The sequence below is a fragment of the Gordionus sp. m RMFG-2023 genome, chromosome 3 (genome assembly GCF_954871325.1).
Source record: "Gordionus sp. m RMFG-2023 chromosome 3, tfGorSpeb1-WG-v2, whole genome shotgun sequence".
Lineage (NCBI taxonomy): Eukaryota > Metazoa > Nematomorpha > Gordioida > Chordodea > Parachordodidae > Gordionus > Gordionus sp. m RMFG-2023.
This window is the reverse complement of record NC_088777.1, coordinates 3,237,740-3,247,001: the sequence shown is the minus strand read 5'-3', so window position 1 is coordinate 3,247,001 and position 9,262 is coordinate 3,237,740.

The window sequence follows — 9,262 nt, the reverse complement described above, 5'->3', positions numbered from 1 at the left end:
TATAACCTTGATAGTAATTACCTAGAATTTTAGTTTTATTTCTAATATATTAATTATAGTTCTATGTTATCTTAAAATAAAATCAATTTTAATAATATAGTTTACTTACTTAAGCGCCACGGAAGCGTTGCCTCGTCGATTTATCAAAAGACAAGATTTTGGGATCCAAGATAATCTGAATACGGCGGGAGATTCCTTTTTATCCAACCAGCAATATGACGATGATCTCTCCTCTCAAGGCATAAATCCGGTTTTCGATTTTAGTTATGGTAATGGTGACCTTTCCCAGGCTCTAGCACCCACTAATGCAGATGAGGGTCTCTTATCTAATCCCGATTCTTCAGCTGATTCAATATTGTCCTTCCCATCAGCTCCAATTGTACATTTTGACGATGGAGGGGTATCGCAAAATTCTTATGATAGTTCATATTAATGATAGGGTTATATATATATATAAAAATTATAATGGTGTATTACGTATTTTTTTTTTTTGTTTATACTCGCTCATTAAATAAAAATTGTTATATTATAGCAAATTGTTAATAAAAAGTTTTTTAAAAAAAGGAAGGTAAAATTGTCGTTTTTATGAAATATGTCAATCATAATAGGGACGCGCCCATGATTGGCGAAGTGATAGCGCTTGACCTCACTGGCATAAGTAGCAATAAATGTATTTTAATCGTAATTGTCAAATCTATAATTTAAAGAAAAATACTTGTAATTGGAATTATATATTTAAGAACAAAAATTATCCAAGGATATGTTTTGCACATTAATTTGAAAGTTATAAGACGACAATCCCTGGTAATTTATGAGGTTTCAGCTTTAGTTTCGGGTGATGATTTGTCCGTGCCCCTACAAAAATGAATAATAGGAAAAAAATTAGCTATTATTAAGATTAATTTAGTTATAAGTATTGCAATTAAATTCAATATGCCTACTAATTTATTCTAAAGTATAGCAAAAATTAGCATGAAATTATATCTTTGGATCTTGCTTGTACAAGACATACAGAGTCATCGGGTAAAATTATTATCAATTTTAAAAAAATGAAATATAACACATAAATTTTTCTCTCTCTTTTTGTTAAAAAAATTGATAATAAATGAAGATAAATGCTTCACCGATCCTATTAAGTCACGGTCAGAAATCGCTTTGAGATCTTCGAAGTACAAGTAAATCGGGAAACTTACGATCTCGAATTTCAATACGCTCACCCTCCAAATCAGGGAAGGAGCAAGAGTACGTATGAATTATTCACCTACCCCGATATGGGACGTACTAATCCCACGTATGTAAAGACGGGAAAATTTTAAGAAACGGGTTAATTAAACACATATAGAAGTATTTAAATACTTTTTTTAAAAAAAAACCTATCTAAATATCGTATCTATGTACATGTTAGCGTCAATGTTATTTTTTCAACTTAAAATCCTTCTTTTTAAGCTAAGTTTTTATTTTTTTTATTAAATTTAAAAAAATCTGATTTTACAGGAAGTGTATTCCGACATTCCAACATGTTTGGAATGGTGTTGTGGCTCGTTTTGAGCCGATTTTTAAAAACCGCCTAACTCAATATTTTACCCAGAAAAATATTGCCTAAGCCCTCTAGGTTTCGCTAATAGATGTGCAAACCTTTGTTCCTTCACCAAACAAAATCTTCAGGCTTGCGTATATATTATTCTAGATAGAAATATTGAGGAGTCAGCTGTTTTTAAAAATCGGCTCAAAACGAGCCGTTTAATAAGACTAGTTTGGAATACCTTACCCTATGAATTTTGGACAATCTCTCCAATGAACCTTTAAACTTAATATGATTTAATATAAAATTTTTCGGTATATTTTTTTGTATAAAAATTGTAAAACGACTCAAAGGTTATTTACAACAAAATGGTTTTAAGATTTATAAGATAGGTATTTCCCAAACATGATAAAACATAATTTAGGTAAATTCCGATTTTTCTCGTGCTCAAAAAAAAATTTAAAGTTGTGTAAAAAAAATAGCACGTTGCCGGAGAAAACACATTTAACGCTTAACATATGTAATTCCTTTTTGAATTTTCCCTTTTTGTATTTTAAATAATATTGTTTATCGTTGTCTCCCATACAGGATATAGTTGTAATCAAAGGACTCAAAATAAAGACACCTTATATTATATTTATATATCCGAGGATACCGTAGTTAGATCTGGGACTATGACTATTCCCTACTTTTTCAAATGTAATTTTTTTTTTGAAGATTTTTAAATATTTTAATTTATCTTGTTTTTTATAATGAAAAAAAAAATGTATCTTAAAGTAGTGTTAGGATCCGATTAAGATTTATGACAAAATGACATTATGTAAATCCCGGAAATAGCTATGGAATGGGTGATCATTGCGTTCATGTGCATATCCATTCCTAATCGGGGGCGTTTGACAATACTAATCTTAAGATTATAATTTAGAAAAAAATTTTAAAATATAAATCCTTAATCTTAATTTTTTATTTATATAATTTTAGTTGCTACTGAAAATGGAAACAAATTTGATCAAAAAAGTGAATTAAAAAAAAATATATATATATTTATTAATCTATAGCGCAAAACGCAATACTTTAATATTATTTAATTTAATTATTAAGAAAACACATATTGTAATGTATATAAAAAACTAGATTAAAAAATATATATGAAAATATCAAAATCAAATCACATAAATGTATATAATAAAAAATAATGAATATATGTAGGGCTGGGAACCAATATTAAAAACCCAATATAAACAAAATATTGTATTGGTATTGGTATTGGGTCTAAAATATTGGTATTGGTCTAAACAATATTTTCTATTTCTTGTATTGGTATTGCTATTGGTATTGGTTTATATTGGTATATATTGGTTTATATTGGTATTGGTTTAAATTCAAATTACTAATTAAAAGAATAGAAATAGTGATTATAAAACTCTTAATTTCTAGTTTTAAATAAACATGGAAAAAAAAATCATGAAGCATTACCATAAAAACAAGGCTAAGAACCAACTCCCAAAATTTTACTAAATCCAAATTCTTTTTTTAAACTAATATATTTTTGAAATCAACAAACCAATCAAATAATAAACGTATATTTTGAAACTTTTTATTTAGCACAAAGAATATAGCAAAATGAATACACTAAAAATGTAACATAATTGTCTATTTATATAAAATATAGTGCAAAAGATTGTAATATAAAGAAAAAAATTTATGTATTTAAGAAGAATCCTTCATGCGCATCCAACTTTTTAAGCACAGGCAAGCTTGGATAGTATGCTCATCTAGTGAACAACGTTGATCTGTTATAAGATACCTTCCTTCTGAAAAAGCCCTTTCAGAGCTAGATGAAGAAGCTGGAATTGCAAGATAATCTCTGGCAATTTTTGATAATATTGGATATCTATTTTTATTTAATTTCCACCAGTCTAATGGATTTGTATCATTATAAATTGTGGCTTCATCCACATATTTGCTTATTTCTAAGTTATTATTGTTGTGACTAGGTTTAACCTGATATATTTTGTCAAAAAAGGATAATTTTTTGTTATTTTGTGTTTCATTTGTAGGTTCAGCTGAATTGTAATTATTTGTTTTATAAATATTATATTCATTGGTTAGACATCCAATAAGAGTTTCTATACTATTATGCTTTAATAAGTGACTTGATAGTTTGGGTCAATCATTGTTGAAATAATATATAGGTGTTTATTAAAATTATAGTATTTATTAAGTTTTGTCAAGGCAGCTAATGAAGCTGTCTTTAAAATAGCATTAGGATTATTATCATAACTCTCAACGTGCTCAAAAATACTGGAATATAAAGGAATGATTGTTGAAACTGATGGAGTATTAGCACATGAGGCCATCTCTGTAGCAAAATTAAATGGTTCTAAAAATTCTCGGTATATTTCAATATTATTCCAAGCTAAGGCACTAATATAATATTCTTCATTAGTATTTTGTTGATGATTGGTATATATTGTGAGATAAGGTTTGAGCAATATAGCCCATTCGAGCATTTGGTACGTTGAATTCCAACGTGTTGGTATATCCAAAATAGGGTGAGGAAATTTTAAATTTGGATTTTTTTCAAGATATGTTTTTTCAAGTTTATTAAATTTAGATATAGAAAGTTTAAAAAATTTTTAAAAATTTCTTATTTTTTTTAAAGTTGGATTTAGAGATTCCAATGCAGCCATGACAGATAAATGGATAATATGGCAAAAACATTTGCACACATTATCAAAATTGTCTTTTAGTTTTAAAATTTTTAAAAATGCTAAATTATTACTAGCATTATCTAATGTAATACAAAAAAAATCAATTTCAAATTTTACTTTTAATACAGAATTAAAAATATTATAAATATTAATAGCATTATGTGCTGATTTAAAAGGAATAAAATCTAATAAATGATTAATTAATTTAAAATCATTATCAATATAATGAATGGTTATGCCTATAAAGGGTATTTTATTTGGAGAGGACCAAATGTCCATTGTTAAAGAAAATTTAGAAGTAATTTTAGAAAGTACAGATTTTAAATTGATAAAAGAACTATGATAATGTTTCATAATTTCTTTTTTAAGTGTTTTTCTAGAAATTAATGTTAATGAGGGGTTGCAAAAGCTTATTAAATTTTTAAATGACTCATTTTCAACCATTGAAAAGGCTAAATTATTTTGAATAAAAAAGTCCATAATTAAATTATTTAAATTAGCTTTATTATTTACATTATTAATTAAAAATGATTTTATGGTGTTAATTTTTTTACTGCCATTATTTATTTGTTCACATTTCTTATATAAAGTTGGGTGGATGGATTTAAGATGTGTCCATAATCCTGAGGTTCCAAAATTGGGAATAGATAATTCTTTTTTACATTTATTACAAATAGCCTTTTTTTGTTATCACAACTAGTATAAAATTCCCAGATTTTTGCTGTATTTCGTCTTTTATTAGATATCGTTGATTCTTCTTGTTCATTATCGCTATTATTATTAGTATCAACATCATTATCTATATTTATTAACTCGATTTGGTTTTCATTCATTATAATATCCTAAATGAATTAATAGATAAAATTGATAGATATCATATAGAAAACTTACTTCCATAATAAAAATAAACTATAATTATAAATAACACCAATATTGATATCACAGGAATATTTGGAAGAAATAACAGATGTAATATGTTTATGAATGAAAGTAAAAAAATATACCACGATATAATTATCCACGATATAATTATCCACGATATAATTATCCACGATATAATTATCCACGATAAAACCAAATAATTTTATGTATTTATCTATTTTAAATTTTTAATATTGGTATTGGTATTGGTTAAAATTGTATTTAAACAATATTTCAAAACCAATATATTTAGGTAATTGGTATTGGTATTGGTTGTAAAAACAATACCAATATTTAATTATATATTGGTTTATATTGGTATTGGTATTGTAAACCAATATTATATTGGTATTGGTCCCACCCCTAAATATATGAACAAATTAAAAAATAGGGAGGGAAGAGGGGTTGATCTTGAACACATTTTAACTCGATTACTATAACTTTCACACACACACGGAATGGTAATCAATTATTTTTAGGAAATGGATCTTTAAGAGAAGGCATTTTTTTTGTTGTCATGCGTTTTGACACGCTAAACAATTGCAAAAAATAAATATATGGTAGTTTATGTTAGTTAGGGACATGGATAGTATTTATTTTTAATTAGCAAGTTCGAGCCAGAAGACCACGACTCATTTAAAAATATATAATATAATAATCACATTCTATTAGCCTTGATTTACAATTAAAACATTCCCTGAATGAGTAGATCCCTTTAGCTTGAGCAGACTAATAAGCAACATTAGTAGGAGGTTTAAACACCTAATTATCTCAATATATTTTTTAATTTGATATTATAGAAAGATAAGTTTTTTTTTATTAACAGATACTTATTGCATTTGTGCTATCCATTGTAAAGTATAAATGAGATCACATTTTCTTTCCTCAAATACTCCTACCTATCTTCTGACCTCGATGGGTGTAGTGATATAGTTTATATTTTATGTATATATAGGAAACTAAAAAAAATAAATGATTTATGTTAATTTATTTTTTTTAAAAATCATAATAAGTATTATTTTAAAAATAATTTACGACAATTGTGGCCAGGTATCGATTTGTAAGACGGATTAAAGTAATTGACAAAGTCTTAAAAGTGACTTGACATTTGATGGGGATGATGCCTATAACAGTTATCAAGGAAATAACGTAAGGGTAGTTATATACCTAATCCCTAATCATGGCGGATATTACGAAGAAACAGTCGAGATTCAAAAGGTATATATATAAAAAATCCTCATTATTTGGCCTTATAATATAGGGGATCTATTCATTATATACTTTAGATTGGTAACAGGTATTCTGGGCAGATGGACCTGAAGAACAAAGAATTATCGGTCGAAAAATCCTACTCGGTTGATATTAAACCAATCGCGAATAACGTTAGACGTTCTCCTTATTTAATTGGTAGAGTCCCCGTAAAGTTTACTTCGGAAGATATCAATTCTGATGTCAAATACGGATATTTCCCAAATTAGATTTAACCGAATGATTTAATATTAAAAAAATATATACATATAAATTCATGGGTATAATTTTAACAAAATTATGATTATTAAAATTTTTTTTTTTTTATAATTATTAAAAAAATAATGTAATCATGTAACTTTGGATGTCAAATTTAATATATAGAAATTGGGAATTAGCTAATAATATAAATTTTTAACGATTTGTGTTAACTTACACGTGTATATCTTTTCTTACATTAAAAATAGTTCACATTTCAAGTAGACACTTAACACGGGAGAGTGTGGAGAGAGTGTCTGGACAAATCAAATTAATCATGAAAAAGTTGAGTTGAGTAAAAAAAACTCCTACAAAATTTTTGATGAGCCGAGATTCCTTTTAGGGCATCCCGTTTATATCGTATATCATGCTATCATACCAGAAACACCTATCCTACATCAAAATTTATGACTGAAGTAAGAACCGATATTTTTAAAAAAAAAACAATGTAAAAATTGTTAAAAAGAGGACAATATGGCGCTTAGAACCCATTCTGTAAAAAAGTGATAAATCTATGTTATCAGGTGTTGTTGACCATCTCTATTGGGGCTTACAAGCTTTTAGCCTAAAAAAACAAATTCGAATATTTTCGAATTGGCTACTGTTTTATAGTTGACTAAAGTTAGGTTAATAACACTAGTTATCATATCACTTTAGTAAAAAAAAACGAATTATTTTATATAATTATATATACAAAAAAAATGGCAAAAACTAATTTATTATAAATTTTGTTAGGCCTCCCTCATAAAATTTTTTCCCAACCCCTTCACCCCTGTAAGGTTTAAACTCATGATTTTACTTAATCCTATAATCAACTTTTCCTTATTTCATTAACCAGTTCCCGTTAAAAGTTTATTACATGGCCCTGAATTTCATTTTATTCTTTAGGCTCAAACCGGCCCGAAATAGAAAGAAAAGAAAGAAAGAAAAGAAAGAAAGAAAAAAAAAAGGAAAAAAGAAAGAAAGAAAAGAAAGAAAGAAAGAAAAGAAAGAAAAAGAAAGAAAGAAAGAAAAGAAAGAAAAGAAAGAAAAGAAAGAAAAGAAAGAAAAGAAAAGAAAGAAAAGAAAGAAAAGAAAAGAAAGAATAGAAAGAAAGAAAGAAAGAAAGAAAGAAAGAAAGAAAGAAAGAAAGAAAGAAAGAAAGAAAGAAAGAAAGAAAGAAAGAAAGAAAGAAAGAAAGAAAGAAAGAAAGAAAGAAAGAAAGAAAGAAAGAAAGAAAGAAAAGAAAAGAAAAGAAAGAAAGAAAGAAAATAAACAAAGAATAGAATATTTATTTACCTTCCGGGATTTTTTTAATAATTATGTCTATTAATTTTCATTTTCCTTTAATATTAACATAAATTAACGTATTTAAAAATTAACTTGAATATGATTAATTTTTTAAGATAAGGCAAAAAAATAACGAACTTTAAAATTAACCCTGGATGCATATTGCATTTTTATTTTTAAAATTTAAAATTTATATAATTTATATAATTGATATTTATATTTATATATAAATTTTAACTTTTCTTTCATTTATTGATTTATTAAAAATATAAAATAAAACAAATTAAAAACTTTAATAACCGGATTTTGAACCTAATTAAAATTGAGAAATATACAAACAAACCTATATCAGCAATGTTATACTACCTAGCAGAGTTGTTAAAAGATACTTTTTAAATGGATCTAGATACAAATACATCGTCTAAAATACTATCTAGATACAGATATTTTAATCAAAAATCTATCTAGATACAGATACCACATTATTATCTAGATACAGGATCTAGATACAGGATTGTATCTAGATCCTTTAACACCTCTGCTACCTAGTATTGTTTAAATGGATCGTTTTGAGTCGGTTTTTTAAAAACGGATAACTTCAATATTTCATCCAGAAAACTATCACGCGACCCTGAAGATTTTGTTTGTAGAAGGAACAAAGAATACGGCATCTATTAGCCAAATCTCGAGGCTTATGCGATATATTTCTGGCTAAAGTATGGAGTTAGCCGTTCAACAACATTAAAATTACCTAACTTTAGTCAACTATAAAAAACAGTGTATAGCTATGTTTTTATTCGAATCAATCTTCAAGTTTATACTCAACTTAGAAACTTAGTATACATATTTTTTAGGCTAAAAGTTTAACTAAGCCACAGTATAAATCAAAGTTAGGGTAATTTAACAACACAAATCAGCACAGCAATATAACCTATAAATATTATGCTCTCATTTTTTTTTTAATATGGCTTATAAAACCTAAATAATTTTTTTTTTATAATTTCTTAGTTTATTTTAAAATTAAATTTTTTTTATAAATCTAACTTTTATACAAATTTTTGTTTTAACTTCTGGTTGTTGCAAGGTGGCTGCCTACAAAGTTAAATCCTTTAGTCAATTATAATTCAAATATAAGATATTTATTTTTCAATTATTTTTTATATTGAATAATAAATCTTAAACCCTTCCATTACAGATTAAATTATTTTTTTACCAACACATTATTTAAAAAAAACATCGATAACGTTTCAAAGATATTACCTCATTACTCCCCTACGGTTAGTAATAATAGTTCGTATCTTATAAACTAATTTTGATTGTTATTTTATCG